The 16,633-nt window shown below is 37.6% G+C and overlaps 1 pseudogene; it reads left to right on the top strand.

Moving 5' to 3' along the window:
• The first annotated feature begins 2,255 nt into the window (after positions 1-2,255).
• Positions 2,256-16,633, top strand: part of LOC100338848 (securin-like) — a 137,307-nt pseudogene continuing 122,929 nt past the window's right edge.

Below are 16,633 nucleotides of genomic sequence, written 5' to 3'. Positions count from 1 at the left end.
ACTACCATAGCAACATGTGCAAAACATAACTTGTCATCTTTCCTAAAAAGAGTCGCCCCTTTTTCCTACATTTCCCATGTTACCCATTAAATGACTAGAATCGGATCTTTGCTGTCTTTGTAGACTTCTTATCTCTCACATTCCCTTCAGTCCATCACCAACTTCTGTATTTTACTACTTAAATTTTCCTCTATTACCATATCTTTAGCTCTACAAACTACTGCATTACTTTCAGCTACCAATATCTCTCCTGGATTAATCCAACTTTCAAATATTTATGCCATTTCATAGATTTGCTGTCTTTAATTTTCTCATGTCAATATGTTCTTCACATGTTGTCAGAGTAATATACCAAGAGAGAAGAATTATTTTACTACTACTCTGCTAAGAACTTGTTAGTGGCTCACTAGTTTCCCTAGATCTAAATGCAAGCTGCCTGACTTAGCAAACCTAGTTTTTCATGATCTGACATCTGCTTATCTTTTCAGCATCATCTCTTACAACATCTGCTTTACACTTGATAATCCAACAAGTTGGAAATGCTTTCAGTTCTCCACTTATAGAGCTGCCAAATTTAGAAAATATAGGACACATAGTTAATTTTTAATTTCAGATAAATAGCAAATGCATTTTTAGTATATATATGTCACATGTAGCACAGTATTTCTTAACCTTGAATTCATGCTTTAATATCTCCCTGGAATTTACTTGCCAATTTTAGAGTTCAACTCAATTACTATCTCTCGTAGGACAACAGTCTGTTAAATGCTCTCCCACTAACCCTGCATGGATCAGATGGCTCTCTTAATATCATGTGCTATATTCACTGTTTTGTGTCTTTCCCATCAACAAAATTCCTTGAGAGTAGGGACTGTATCTTATTTGTCTCTGTGTTATCATTGTCCATCATGGAATCAGACAGGCATGCACTAAACATTTGATGAATGATTGATTTTCTGATTGTAACTGTTAGGAAACTGGTGCAGTTTTATCTATGGCGCGTTACATCCCAAGCTCTAGCCCCCACCGCTATTGCTGAAAGCCAGGTGGCCACATGGCCCAACCGCTGTTGTCAAGCTCCACCCCCAACCTAATGGGATTCGCTGCTCCTGCTTCCCTGCCCACCCTCTATCTTCCTGCTTCCCTGCTTCCTTGCCTGCTCTATCTTCTCTGCTCACTAGCTCCTCTCCTCTGTCTCTCTCTCTCTCTTATACTCTCTTTCTCTCTCTTATCCTTCTTCATCCCTCCCCTCTAGTCTGCTGGGTTTCCCCCAATAAACTGTTTCCCTTACTCCAGTGTTCGGTGTGCTCTGTGACAGCTAACAGAAATATATAACACTAACCATTGTGTTTTCTCTTAAACATTTGATTAACAATGGATTTCCTGATTTTAACCCTTGTATTTTCTCTTTATACCCAAATGTAAGAATATTTTTACCACTTCATAAAAGAAAGTTAGAGTATCTTTCCTAAAATAAAATCCAAACTCAAACTTTATAGGACAGTATATTTTCCCATAAAAAGTTAAAATAGAAAGAAATTTAAAGGGAATATACATTTATTTTTCTTTGTTTTATTTTAACACTCTGAAACCTGCTGTATTTCCTGAATTTTGAGCAATTGCTTTGATTGCAAATGAATATGATAATACTGACCCATATAATTTGATTTTTGACTAACACATCCATGAATCTTTTTTAAAAAGTTTTTTTTTTTACTTATTTGAAAGGCAAATTACACACACACACAGAGAGAGAGAGAGAGAGAGGGAGAGAGAATCTTCCATCTGCTGTTTCACTCCGCAAATGGTCGTGACGGCCAGGGCTAGGTCAGACTGAAGTCAGGATCCAGGAGTTTCTTCCACATCTCCCACGTAGGTGCAGGGACCCAAGCAATTTTGCCATCTTCTACTGTTTTCCCAGGCCATTTCAGAGAGCTGGATCTGAAGTGAAGCAGTGGACTTGAACTGATGGCCATGTGGGATGCCAGCACTGTAGACAAAGGCTTTATCTGCTCTGCCACAATGCTGGCCCCACACCCATACATCTTAGACTCACACATTTACTATATTTAAAGAAGCATGGGTATAGGAGGCCAGTAAACAACCTCTGTAGATACTTACACTAACATGTTAGTATACAAAATTTTATTTTTGCATTGCCTTCAATTTATTTTCCTGTTTCTACCTTACTCTTTAAAAATAATATGTTTGAATACCCATTAAGTTGTGAATCAGCTTCAAATTTACAATTCAACATGATTCTCATGGAGAACACAGGTAAACATAATAACCAAAAAGTAGCAAACATTAGGCAGATGGAGAGCCAAAATACTGGATTGAAATGTTGCTACCAGACTGTCCTATTTTCACAGTACACCCTTAAGTAGTTCATTAAAAGATGCAAAGATCTTCAAAGATATAATATTTTCTATCCTCAGTCATAGAAATTGATATAAAATATACTTTATATTCTATTTAGGATATCTAGTCACTAGATCTGGCTGCTAAACAAATGCTTATTAATAGAAGGATCATGAATTACATGGATTGCTAAAAGTCATGGATAGGTTTTGAGGGTGAATTAGTTTAGACTCCTAAAATCAATTACTACAAATAGGATGTCATAAAACAATAGGAATTTGCTTCGTAGTTATGGACACTAGATGTTCAAAGTCATAGTGTCAGTAGCATTGATTCCTTAAGAAGGCTCAGAGGGAGAATTTGTTCGATGCCTCTCTCTTCTGATGATGGCCAGTAATCTTTGGCATTCCTTGAATTGTAGACCCATCACTTCAATTTCTGACTACAGCTGCTTGTGGAATTTTCCTTTTGTCTGTGCATTCATATCATCTTCCATCTTTTTATAAAGACATGAGTCCTATTGGTTTAAATTCTACCATAAAGGTATAATTATATCTTCTGAGAAAAACTTCAGCATATCTTCGTGGAGAACACAATTCAATCCAACCTTCCCTTTGTACTCCCAAAATCTATGTGCTTCCCTTATACAAAATATATTAACTCCATCCCAACATCTCCAAAATGTAAATTAAAAAAATAATCTTAATATAATGAAATCTAAAAGCCACAAACTTCATCATCTAAGTAATTTAAATAAATTATGGGTGAGACTCTTGGTATGATTCATCCTGGAGAAAAAATTCTTCTCCTTCTGTGTGAAACCTAAAAAAAAACTATTTATCTATTTCCTTTTCTTTTTTTTATTTATTTTATTTATTTGACAGGTAGAGTTATAGATAGTGAGAGAGAGAGAGACAGGGAGAAAGGTCTTCCTTCCGTTAGTTTACTCTCCCTAAACGGCCGCCACGAACGGTGCTGCGCTGATCCGAAGCCAGGAGCCAGGTGCTTCTTCCTGGTCTCCCACGTGGGTGCAGGGACCCAAGCACTTGGGCCATCCTCCACTGCCTTCCCTGGCCACAGCAGAGAGCTGGACTGGAAGAGGAGCAGCTGGGACTAGAACTGGCGCCCACATGGGATGATGGTACCGCAGGCGGAGGATTAACCAAGTGAGCCACGGCGCTGGCCCAATTTATCTATTTCCAAGATAAAATAGTAAGAAAGGTGTAAGATACCCCTTCTATTCCAAAAGAAAGAAATTTCAGAGAAAAGGAGGCTTACTGATCTAAATCAAGTTTGAAACACAGCAGGACAAACTCCATTAGTTTTCAAGGTATGAGAATAACTGTGACTCAATACTGTGTTCTTTGGACCTACTGACATGACTAATCCCTGTGACCCTGAGCTGGGGCCCCATCTTCTGGAAATCAGGATGTACAGCCCTGTTTTATAGGCCTGTGCTCTTTTTTTGCTTATGCATCTGTGGCTCTGCCTTTGAAGTATTCTTCCTTCCTTTAGTGCCAACTCTATCATTTTCTGTCCCAGATTGTAAAATTATTAAGGACATATTTGATATTTTGTAGGTATCAAGGGAATCCATACCATTAGCAATCCTTATAGCTTATAAGGTGTGTTATTCCAATCTCTGCCTCTATAGTCACATGGCATTCTTCAGTTGTGTCTGTGTCTTCCCTCTTTGTGAAAGGCTGCAAGTTACATTGGATTAAGTCTTTCCATAATGTTTTTATTATATCTGCAAAGACTCTATTTCTAAATAATATTACTTTAACAGATACTGGGAAGGGGTGATGGTTGCAGTCTATCTTTTCGGGATATATAATTCAATCCACAACTGGGAGGAATATAACAACTCTCTGAAATTATATGGTAAATTATAAAATTATGTTTTTTAGAACAAGTTGTCATTTTTAAAGATTTATTTATTTATTTGAAAGGCAGAGTTACAGAGAGGCAGAGAGAGAGAGAGAGAGAGAGAGAGATGTTCCATCTACTGGTTCACTCCTCAAATGGTTGCAACGGTCAGAACTGGGCCATTCCAAAGCCAGGAGCCTCTTCCTGGTCTCCTATGTGGGTACAGGGGCCCAAGGACATGGGCCACCTTCTACTGCTTTCCCGTGCCACAGCAGAGAGCTGGATCTGAAGTGGAGCAGCTGGAACTCGAACCTGCACCCATGTGGGATAGCGGCAGTGCAGGTGACAGCATTACCTGCTACGCCACAGCGCTGGCCCCAGTCATTTTATTACTTTAATATTTATTTTATTTCATTGAAAGGCAAAGTGAAAGAGAGAGAGAGAGAGAGAGAGAGAGAGAGAGAGAGGAGCTCTTCCATCCACTGGTTCATCCCTCAAATGATCACAATGGCCAGAGCTGGGCCAGGCCAAAGCCAGGAGCCAGGAAGTCCACCCAGGTCTTCCATATATAGTGTCAGGGCCCAACTGCATGGGCCCTGCTCTGCTTCTTTCCCAGGTGCATTAGCAGGGAGTTGGACCAGAAGTAGAGCAGTCAGAACTTGAACTAGTGCTCCCAATATGGGATATTGCCATGACAGGCTATGGCTTAACAGTCTTGAGCCATAATGCAGCCCCTAAATTAGAAGTTTTATTCACATAGGACAGAATTTTCTTGGCAAAAGTTCCCTTTTCCTTAACTTTAATCACATTCAGAAAAAGGTCCACATCCTGAAACCATATGAAGGATGCCACTGACAAAGTTCTTAACTGTTCTTTGAAAGCTGTCTTGTGACCTTAGAATGAGACCCTTTCTTGTGAAATGATTTCAAAATTGTTTTGCACCAAAATAAATGCATCTTTAAATTCCATTTTGCCACATACTCTTTGAAATACCCTTTATACCAGTTGATGATTCATGTGTCTCTCCAATGCAAAGAGCCACTTATTTTTTTAAAGATTTATTTATTTATTTGAAAGGTAGAGTTACAGAGAGGCAGAGTTAGGGAGAGAGAGAGGTCTTCCATCTGCTGATTCACTCCCCATATGGCTGCAATAGCTAGAGCTGGGCTGACCCAAAGCCAGGAATCTGGAACTTCTGGGTTTCCCATGTGGGTACACAGAACCAAGGACTTGGGTCATCCTCCGCTGCTTTTCCAGGCACATTAGCAGGGAGCTGGATCTGAAGTGGAGCAACAGAAACTAGAACCAGTGCCTACATGGGATGTTGGCACTGCAGGCAGTGGCTCTACCTGCTATGCCACAGCACCAAAGAGCCACTTAGAAAGTGGATAGATGCCAGCATTGTAGCATAGCAGGCAGGTTAAGCTGCTACTTGTGACACTGGCATGGGGAGCACCAGTACAAGTCCAGGCCACTCCGCTTCTGATCCAGATCCCTATTAATGTTTCTGGGAAAGCAGGGCTTTGAATATGGCCAAAGTCCTTGAGCCCCTGCCACCCATGTGGGAGACCCCAATTAAGCTCCTGGCTGCTGGCTTTGGCGTGGCCCATCCCTAACTGTTGCATTCATTTGGAGAGTGAATCAGTGGATGGAAGATTCTCTCCCCCCCCTTCTAATAAGTAAATGAATACATTAAAACATTTTTTAAAGATCCAAGGAAATCAACATGAAAGTCCTACTAGATTATTTTAAATGTAGGGCTGTGACTTCAAATGTTTGTCCCTTCTTCCACTAATATAATATGGATGTTATAACACTCAGCTATATTCAAAAATAGGTGAAAGTGTTTAAAATGCAGAATCTTTACTAAATAGAACATAATGTGATTTTATGAGTCTAGCCCATCTTAATCTTTCTTACATTTTAAGTCATACATATTAGGTGATAATTGTTTTACTTTCATAGCATTTGTAAGTTTCAAGATATTTGTTGAAATAATCGTTCTAATTGAAAATAACATAAAAGCTTTAAACTATATGTACCGACTGGACTTATAGGTACACAAATCAAAATAATTAGGCAAAATTTTATAAGATTCTTATTTTATACTAATTATGTCTCATGTCAGTTACATTGTAGGTTATATGTAGATAAGTAGCAATTATATACAGTTTGAAAATTGTAAAATAAATGAAAATAGCTCCATTAACAGTTTTAACCTCCTTTGAGTGATTTCACTGACTTGGCTTGCATAATGGTTAAATTAGTCATTCGTGTAGCTAGTTCAAATACGTACTAATTAAGATTGAAGATGAAGCTAACTAGAGCATTTGCTAGTACATTCAAATTGGGATTTAAATTTAAAGTGACATGACTACTTAGAGAAATGATCCATTAGAAACAGAGATAAATTCAACACATGTGACTGCAGAATATGGCATAGCTGGCTAGAATGTCTTGCAAACTCCTACTTACCTACCTACTTCCAACTGCTAGCAATTCTTTCCTTCAAGATTGATTTCTCTGGAAATAGATCTGATCATATCAGTGTACTTCACATAAATCAGCAATGACTCCCATTGTACAGCACATTAGGGAAAAACTCCTTGCTCTGATATATTAGGCCTCAATATTAATTTTTGCTATATTCACAGGTTCACAGATATTTGGAAATTATGTGGTATATATTTTTTTTTTTGACAGGCAGAGTGGACAGTGAGAGAGAGAGACAGAGAGAAAGGTCTTCCTTTGCCGTTGGTTCACCCTCCAATGGCCGCTGCTGCAGCCGGCGCACCGCGCTGATCCGATGGCAGGAGCCAGGAGCCAGGTGCTTTTCCTGGTCTCCCATGGGGTGCAGGGCCCAAGCACCTGGGCCATCCTCCACTGCACTCCCTGGCCATAGCAGAGAGCTGGCCTGGAAGAGGGGCAACCGGGACAGAATCCGGCGCCCCGACCGGGACTAGAACCCGGTGTGCCGGCGCCGCAAGGTGGAGGATTAGCCTATTGAGCCACGGCGCCGGCCTATGTGGTATATTTTTATTAACTCATGCTTCAAATAAAATTATTGGATGAATTTATAAATGTCTTGAATTGAATGAAAATTTCACAATAATATATCAAAATTTATGGTATTGAGCTAAAGCAGTGCTTACTGGAAATTTATGTCATAAAATGCTCTTAAGGAAGATGATACTAATTCAGTGACACAAGTGTCCAACTTAAGAAACTGTAAGGAAGTAAAAAAAAATCTCAAGGCAATCTGAAGGATAATAATAATATAGACAAGAGCACAAATCAACATAGTTAAAATAGAAATATAATTAACAATAACAATGGGAAAATAATTTGCTTCAAATGAGAAACTGAAGTTTCCAATAAAATATTTCGTAAGACAATTAAAAAGCATTGCTTTTGAGAACAGCTTTAGTATAGAAAATGTTCTTATAAAGTAAAGTACATGTGACACAAGAGCTTGAAGAAGGGATAAAAATGACAAGATGCAGATTATGATCCTATAAATTAATAAATATATTATAAAATAGTAATAGTTTATAATTGTTTCAAAGTGCAAAATTCACTAAATTACATAGATCTTTACAAGTATGCATAAAACAAACAAAGTGATAAATGGAAATAGCTTTATTTTTTCAAGAGGAAAATGATGGTTAAATTTTAAATATGGGGGCTGGTGCTGTGGCAGAGTGGGTTAATGTGCTGGCCTGAGCACCGGCATCCCATGTGGGTGCTGGTTCAAGACCCAGCTGCTCCACTTCGATCCAGCTCTCTGCTGTGGCCTGGGAAAGCAGGGGAAGATGGCCCAAGTCCTTGGGCCCCTGCACCCACGTGGGAGACCTGGAGGAAGCCCCTGGCTCCTGGCTTCAGATTGGCACAGCCCTGGCTGTTGCGGCCAGTTGGGGAGTGAACCAGCAGATGGAAGACCTCTCTCTCTCTCTCTCTCTCTCTCTCTCTCTGCCTCTCCTTCTCTCTCTGTGTAACTCTTTCAGATAAATAAATAAATCTTTAAAAATATTAAATGTGTTGGTTTAAAAGAAAACAATATTGAGAGAAGATATGTGTTTTATCAGATAAGATGCCACTTGGGATACTTATGATCCATATCAAAGCACCTAAGCTCAAGTCTTAGCTTCACTTCCAATTATAGCTTCCTGCTATTGTGGGCCCCTAATATGCACCTTTGGAAGCAGTAGGCAATATCTCAAGTAGTTGGATCACTACCACACATGGGGAAGATTGGGATTCATTTCCTTGCTCCTGGCTTTGCCTACTGCTGGACCCTTGTGGTTATTTGGGCAGTGAAACAAGGAATTGGAGCTCTCTGTTTTTCTCTTTAATGGCATAGGCAGATAGATATTGGTGCTTTTAAAAATTGTTTTATTTATTTATTTGAAAGGCAGAGGGATTGAGAGGGAGAGCATGAGCTGGAGCAGAAGAAGGAGAAAAAGAATATTCTATCTACTGGTTCATTTCCCAAATGCCTCCAACAGCCTAAGCTGGGTCATGCTGAAGTCAGGAGTCAGTCAGTTCTCCTATGTAGGTTTCAGGGACTCAAGTATCTGAACCATAATCTGCTGCTGTTTCAGGATCATTAGCAGGAAGCTGGATTGGAAGCTTTCTGATATGGGATGCGAGGAGTCCCAGCAACCTTTAAACCTGCTGCACCACAATGCCTGCCCCAGTATTGGAGCTCATTAATTCACATGTAATATTTACTGAGAAAACAAACCTACCTTTCTAAAATGGAAAAATTTAAATATTATGAAATGATTTCATTGTCAATAAATAAGATATACATGTTTTACAAAATCTATAGAAATAACTTTGTATCCAAATCATTTTGTAAAACTCAGGGATTGATGGATTTTAAAGACAGAAGCATCAAAATACCAGATTTCAAGACATACTACAGGCAATTATAATCAAAACAGCCTAGTACTTGCAAAAAAAAAAAAAAAACAGATTCGTAGACCAATGGAACAGAAGAGAAACACTGGAAATCAATCCTTGCATCTAAATCTAAAACTAACTTATCTTTGACAAAGGGGTTAAAATCAACCTCTAGAGTAGGGACATTCTCTTCAACAAATGATGCTGGGAGAAATGGATCTCCCCATATATAAGTATGAACAAGTCCCCTACCTTACACATTGTTTATACATTGCACAAAAATCCACTCAAAATGGATCAAAGACCTAAATCCACAATCTCATAGCATCAAATTACTAGAGAACACTGAGGAAATTCTGCAAGACATTGACATAGGCAAAGACTTTTTGACAAAGACCCCAGGAGCACAGGCAATCAAAGCCAAAATGGAAAAATGGATTACACTAAGATGAGAATCTTCTGCATTGCAAAAGAAACACTCAGCAAAGTGAAAAGACAACCAACAGAATGGAAGAAAATATTCTCAAACTTTGCAACTGAAAAAGCATTAATATCCAGAATCTATAAAGAGCTCCAGAAACTCAACTACTATAAAACAAACAAAAATGTTAAGAAATGGACAAAGTAATTGAACTGGTATTTTTTAAAAAGAAGAAATTTAAATGGCCAACAGACACTTGAAAAAAATGCTCAGGATCACTAGCCATTAGGGAAATACAAATCAAAGCCACAATGAGATTTCATCTCACTCCAGTTAGAATGGCTTTCATACAGAAATCAACAAATGACAAATGCTGGGGAGGATGCAGAGGAAGGTACCCTAATCCACTGTTGGCGAGATCGTACACTAATGAAGCCACTGTGGAAGACAGTATGGAGTAACCTCAGAAATCTGAATATAGACCTACTTATGATCCAGCCATCCCACTCCTGAGAATTTACCCAAAGGAAATGAAATCAGCATATGAAAGAATTATCTGTTCCTCCATGTTCATTGCAGCTCATTTCACAATAGCTAAGATATGAAATTAACCTGGATGTCCATCAACTGATTACTGGATAAAGAAATTATGGTATATATACACTATGAAGAACTACTCAGCTATAAAAAATGGAATTTTGTAATTTGCAACAAAATGGATGCAACTGAAAACCATCATACTTAGTGAAATAAACCAGTTGCAAAAAGAGAGGTACCATATATTTTCCTTAATCTGTGGTAACTAAGAGAGTACCTAAAATGAATTGTATTGGAGTGAAATTAACACTTTGATATTCGATGATTACTTATAGCCCTTGTCTCTTCTGTTGAGGAACAGTATTTTTTTCTTCATACTATTTGTTGAACATTTTTATTTAGTATATGATTAATCTTATGAGCATAAAGCAAACTGAAAACAGATCTTTGTAAAGAGTGGGAACAGGATAAGGAGGAGGAAAATGTTTGGAATGTGGATGGAAGGAAGGGTAGGGTGGGAAGTGTCATTATGTTCCTAAATCTATATATATGAAATACAAGAAATTTGTATACCTTAAATAACACTTTAAAAAAAGACCATGGTCTGAAATATAAAGAAACAAAATGTTCCATAGGGAAAGAGGCCTTGTAGATCTTCTAAACATCAAAAAGAAAGGGGCCAGCACTGTGGGTTAAAGCCACAGTCTGCAGTGCCAGCATTGCATATTTGCACCAGTTTGAGTCCCAGCTGCTCCACTTCCAATCCAGCTGCTATGAACTGCGAAACTGGTAGAAGATTGTCCAAGTCCTTGGGTCTCTGCACCTGCAAGAGTGACACAGGAGAAGTTCCTGGTTCCTTGCTTCAGATCTGCCCAGCTCCGGCCATTATGGCCATTTTGGGGAGTGAACCAGTGATGGAAGATCTCTCTCTCTCTCTCTCTCTCTCTGCCTCTGCCTCTCTGTAACTCTGCCTTGCAAATAAAAAACATTAAAAAAAAAGTAAAAAGAAAGCAACAAATAATACACTGATGAGAAACAAAGCACAAAAATTGTACAGGATCACGTTAGTGGCTTTTTTTTTTTTTTTTTTTTTTTTTTTTTTTTTTTGACAGGCAGAGTGGACAGTGAGAGAGAGAGACAGAGAGAAAGGTCTTCCTTTGCCGTTGGTTCACCCTCCAATGGCCGCCGTGGCCGGCGCGCTGCGGCCGGCGCACCGCGCTGATCCGATGGCAGGAGCCAGGAGCCAGGTGCTTTTCCTGGTCTCCCATGGGGTGCAGGGCCCAAGCACCTGGGCCATCCTCCACTGCACTCCCTGGCCACAGCAGAGGGCTGGCCTGGAAGAGGGGCAACCGGGACAGAATCCGGCGCCCCGACCGGGACTAGAACCCGGTGTGCCGGCGCCGCTAGGCGGAGGATTAGCCTAGTGAGCCGCGGCGCCGGCCACGTTAGTGGCTTTTAATATTTCTTTGGAAAGTGTTTGAATGAAAACATTAAAATGGTGAAATTGTTGAGCACAGAAAATCAGTATGCAACATCTAATTAACAACAAAGTATATAATATATAGAGAAGTAATAATGAAATCATGAATCACAACATTTTCACATGTATTTCTTTTGTGAAAGATAATCATGTGTTACATAAAGGAACAATGTGTTGAGTAACAGTGTATGAAAGGAAATGTTAATTGCCATTATGAAAATATTGCATCATTCATAGGAAAACCAAGGAGTATTTAAATAAATGTGCATTTTTAAGCACAACTTGCAATTAGTGAGAGTGACTGAAGAATATATATTTTAAATAACATAATTTACTTGTTCAGAGCTTTGACAAGAAACATATAAACATAATAAAAAATGTGATCATTATAATTCCTTCTATCATCACTTATATTTTATCCTTCATATAAATATTTGATTCAATTATGTCTTAGAGAATATGGTTTAGATATAAATATAATCCCCTCTTTGAAAATATAAGTTAATACTTTTTATGGCACAAAGGCTTTCAAAAGAAGATGAATTCTCATCTGTGCAGAATTAAATTTGAAATTGTGGGGAAAGTTTTATGACTACAGTCTAGTAATTAGATGGCAAATTTTTATTTCTTTCTAGTTAAATAAGCAGAGCTGCCAAAGGCTAAGTAGAATCCAGCAAGATATTGATCAATATTGCAAAGGAACAACCTAGAGAACTTATGTTTATTTTTGGTAGTCCATATTACATTTTTAAATCCATAATATTTTATTATTATAAAGAGAATTCCTATTTTTCAGAAATATTTTTAAATTTTGAAACCATAAGTAATGAAGTAAAGAAACTTGTATTTCAATTAGCAGAGAAAACATTGCTACTATTTTGCTCCATGTTCTCCCTGATATATGTAAATTTGTCTATATAAACATATATAAAGTGTGTCCCACAGTCTTTCAATTTCGATTTTTATTTGAGTAAAATTGAAATTTTTGACATATCATTCCTTGATAATTTAGGTTTTAAATTTGGATTGGAGAATGTCTGCTTCTGATCATGATATAGGAATCAGAACTGAATTTTCATTCCTGGTGTAGCAAAAATCCAGATAAAATACATGAAACAATCATTTTCAATTTAATGGACTCCAGGCAATGAAGAACAGTGATTTCTGATAAATAAAAAACCATTAAGGTGAGCTCTACAACTGTCCCCGCTTACTGCATGGGTAGATAATGCAGGCCAGAATGCACAGAGGGTGAACTGACAGTCTCCTAGAATTAAGGAAACCCTGGAGCTCACACAGGCCTGGGAATAGTTCTTTTCTCTGACAGAGCAGAAATCGTCAGAGTGAGAGTGTTGTCTTAGTAATAAGAAAATATTGATCCCAAACAACACACTGTTCTTATCTTACCTAATAAAATACAAAAGCAAAAACTGAAAAGACCATTAAATTTCCAATAACTTAACTATGTCCCAGAAAATAGCTTAAAATATCCATTGATAAGATTTATGTATACATATGTGTGTGTATTCATATATCTATCACTCAACAAGTTCAAATTCACAATGTCCGACATCCAATCAAAATTCCCAGATATGAAGGAAACATGAAATTATGTTTGATATTAAGGAGGAAAATCAGTTGATTTAGAATGATACACATGATAGAATTAATAGAAAAGAATATTAAAGCGGTTATTATAACTGTTTTTCATATGTTCACTAAATACACGGGAAAGTTAAATACAGATATTAAAGGTACAAGAAAAGTCTCAAGTGAACTTAGAAGAACATTACATTGTCTAAGTAAAAAATCACACTGGAAATGGAGATAAGAAATTGCAAAAGAAAAATTGATGTACTTGAAGATAAAGCAGTTGACACTTTCCAAAATGAAAAACAAAGAAGGGAAAAATGGTTGAAGCTAATAATGAGAACATTGGCAAGCTGTGGGGCAACTTCACATGGCCCTCATGTATACATGCCTTTGGATATCCTGAAAAAGAGGCTTAAAGAGGTTCGGAAAAAGAATTTAGTACATTGTGATTTAATGCTATAACTAGTACTCAAACAGTATTTTTCACTTTATGTTTCTGTGTGGGAGCAAACTGTTGAAATCTTTACTTAATGTATGCTAAACTGATCTTCTGTATATAATGAGAATCAAAAATGAATCTTGATGTGAATGGAAGGGGAGAGGGAGTGGGAAAAGGGAGTGTTGCGGGTGGGAGGGACGTTATGGGGGGAAGCCATTGAAAAAAAATAAAAAAAATTAAAAAAAAGAAATAATTAATGAACATGTTGCAAATTCACTATAAAATATGAACTACAGATCCAAGAAATATGAAGGAAACTCTACCAAAGAATATCATAATCATACTGCTTAAAACCACAGATAAAGAGAAAATCTTTAAAGTAACTTGAGGAAAAACAAATACAAATTACTAATAAGGGTGACAGATTTCCTGTCAAAAGAAATAAAAGCCAAAGCATGGTAGGATATTATCTTTTTTAAAAAAAAGTTATTTATTTATTTGAAAGAGTTGCAGAGAGAGAGAATTTTCCACATGCTGGTTCACGACCCCAAGTGGCCACAAAGACCAGGGCTGAACCAGGGCAATGCCAGGAGCCAGGAGTTTCATCCAGGTCTCCCACTTGGAGACCTAGGGCCCAAGCACTCTCTTCATCCTCTGCTGCTTTTCCCAGGTCAGTAGCAAGAAGCTGAATCGGAAGTGGAGCAACCGGAGCACAAAGCGGGACTCATATTGGCTGCTGGTGTCACAGGCAGCAGCTTTACCCACTACACCAGAAAGTTGGCCCCTAGGGTATTATCTTTAAATGTACTGAAAGGAAAAGAAAGATAAGTTCAGTTTTGCATAACCTATGAAAATATAGTTTAAACAAAAGTGAAGGTATGTTGGAGATGCTGAGGTTGGTGGGCCATGGGTTGCTAACTATATCAGAAAGCTAACAGGGAAAATTGGGATTCAGTGCATTGTTCAGAATGGAATCCATTCTGTGTCGACAAATGGATGCCTGCAAAGGATTATGATGAAGTTCATGTCTTAGGAATGGTCATCTAGGTCTTCTAGTTGTGCTCAAGGGAAGCCTAGAGTTTTCTGGTTGACTTCCAGGGTCTGCTACACTGAAGGGCAGAAGGGAGGGAACTGAATGGGCAGGATTCTAGTCTTATAGGTCTCACTACTGTCACAGTACTCTGCTTTCCTCATGTTCATGGACTGATTTTCTTTGGAAGGTTACAGAGTGAATGACAGGTCCATAAACTAATATTTTGACACCACTGTTCTAAGTTAGATGAAGGATGGATAATGCAGCCATGACCTCCTAGAACCTGAGACCAAGATAGCTTCCAGCATTTTGCCTGGTTTTCTTTGAGAAACATTAATTACTGCAGAGCTGCAATCTGCCTAAAACAGACACATTAGTTTAGAGGAGTAAGTGCCTGGGCTTGGTTCCTACAATACTAGAGTCTCAAATGTGATCTGAGATACAAAATCTTATAATATATAACTACACACACACACACACACACACACACATTATAAGCCACAAATATACAGACATGGGCAGAGGCGTGTATTTAAAGAAACACTGGATTTTTTTCTAATTTTTGTAAGTTTTTAAAGAAATTTTAACAAAAATATAAATCATGCATATTTATGGGGCACGACATGATGTTTGGAAGCATGTATACATTGTATACCAACCAGAGTAAATATATTTTGTCTCTTCAAACACTTAACATTTTCCCATGGTGAAAACATGCAAACATCCTATCTTCTATTTTTTTCTCTTTATGCAGAATATATAGTGCATTATCACTATCTATAGCCAACCTTCTGTGTAGTATAACCATGGAACTTCTCACCCCTATCTAGCTATAAAATTAGTACTCAGTAATCAACATTTCTCCTTCTGTCCTCCCCAGTCCCTCTGTAGGCTCTGATAAATACCATTATATTTAATTTCTATAAGATTATCTTTTTAGATTCCACAAATTAGTGAGATTGTTTGATACTTGTCTTTATATGCTTGCTTATTTCACTTAACATCATGACCTCCAATTACATCCATGTGGCTTCAAATATTCCATCCTTTTTCTGCAACTGAGTACTATCCAATTGTGCATGTATACCACATTTTATTTATCCATTCACATTAGATTTAAACTTGGCTTATCGTTTCTTGGCTATCTTGAATAATGCTGCAATAAACATGGGCCTTCAGACATCTCTTGTACAGACTAATTTCATTGCCCTTGGATATATATCCAGTAGTAGGCTTACTGGATAATAGTTGTTTTTTTAGTATTTTTAGTAAGCTCCATATTATTTTCCATAATGACTGTACTAATTTATATTCCTATAAACATCATAAAAAGGTTGTCTTTTCTCTACATCTTCACCAACACTTGCTATCTTTTGTCTTTTTGAAAATAGCCAATATGATTGGAGTGAGGTGGTATATCATTTTGTTTTGATCTGCATTTCTCTGATGATTAGTCATGTTGAGCATTTTTTCATGTACCTGTTGTCAATTTAATGAATTCCTTTGAGAAATGCTTTAATATTTTAAGTAGATTATTATTTTATACTATTGAGTTGTTTGATTTCCTTATATATTCTAGGTATTAAATATTTGTCAAGCATAGAGTTTGCGATATTTGCTCTTGTTCTGTAGCTTGTCTCTTCATGCTGCTGATTATTTCCTTTGCCTCACAGAAGCAATTTAGCTTGTGGAAATCCTATTTGTCTATCTTCGGTTCTAGCTAAGTACTTCCTTTAAACTATTCCCTGGATTCATGAAGTTTTGTGTGATTTTGCTTACCAATCATGCTTTAAGAGAGGTACGAGCTCTGATGTACACAAACCTCAATGTTTCCTAAATCTATATTTTTCTCCACATGCATTCAATAAATGTTTGCTGGATAAATATGTAGGAATGTATTAAAAAAGCATCAGAGGATCACATTTATTCATTCAAACTGTGGACTTTGTATTATGCTTGGAACTTCTGGCCCTCTGAGGAAAAAAAAGTTACACT

The sequence above is a fragment of the Oryctolagus cuniculus genome, chromosome X (genome assembly GCF_051225735.1).
Source record: "Oryctolagus cuniculus isolate XC-2025 breed Fujian yellow rabbit chromosome X, ASM5122573v1, whole genome shotgun sequence".
NCBI lineage: Eukaryota > Metazoa > Chordata > Mammalia > Lagomorpha > Leporidae > Oryctolagus > Oryctolagus cuniculus.
The sequence above is the reverse complement of the archived record's forward strand: the minus strand, read 5'-3'. Positions and strand labels throughout refer to the sequence as shown.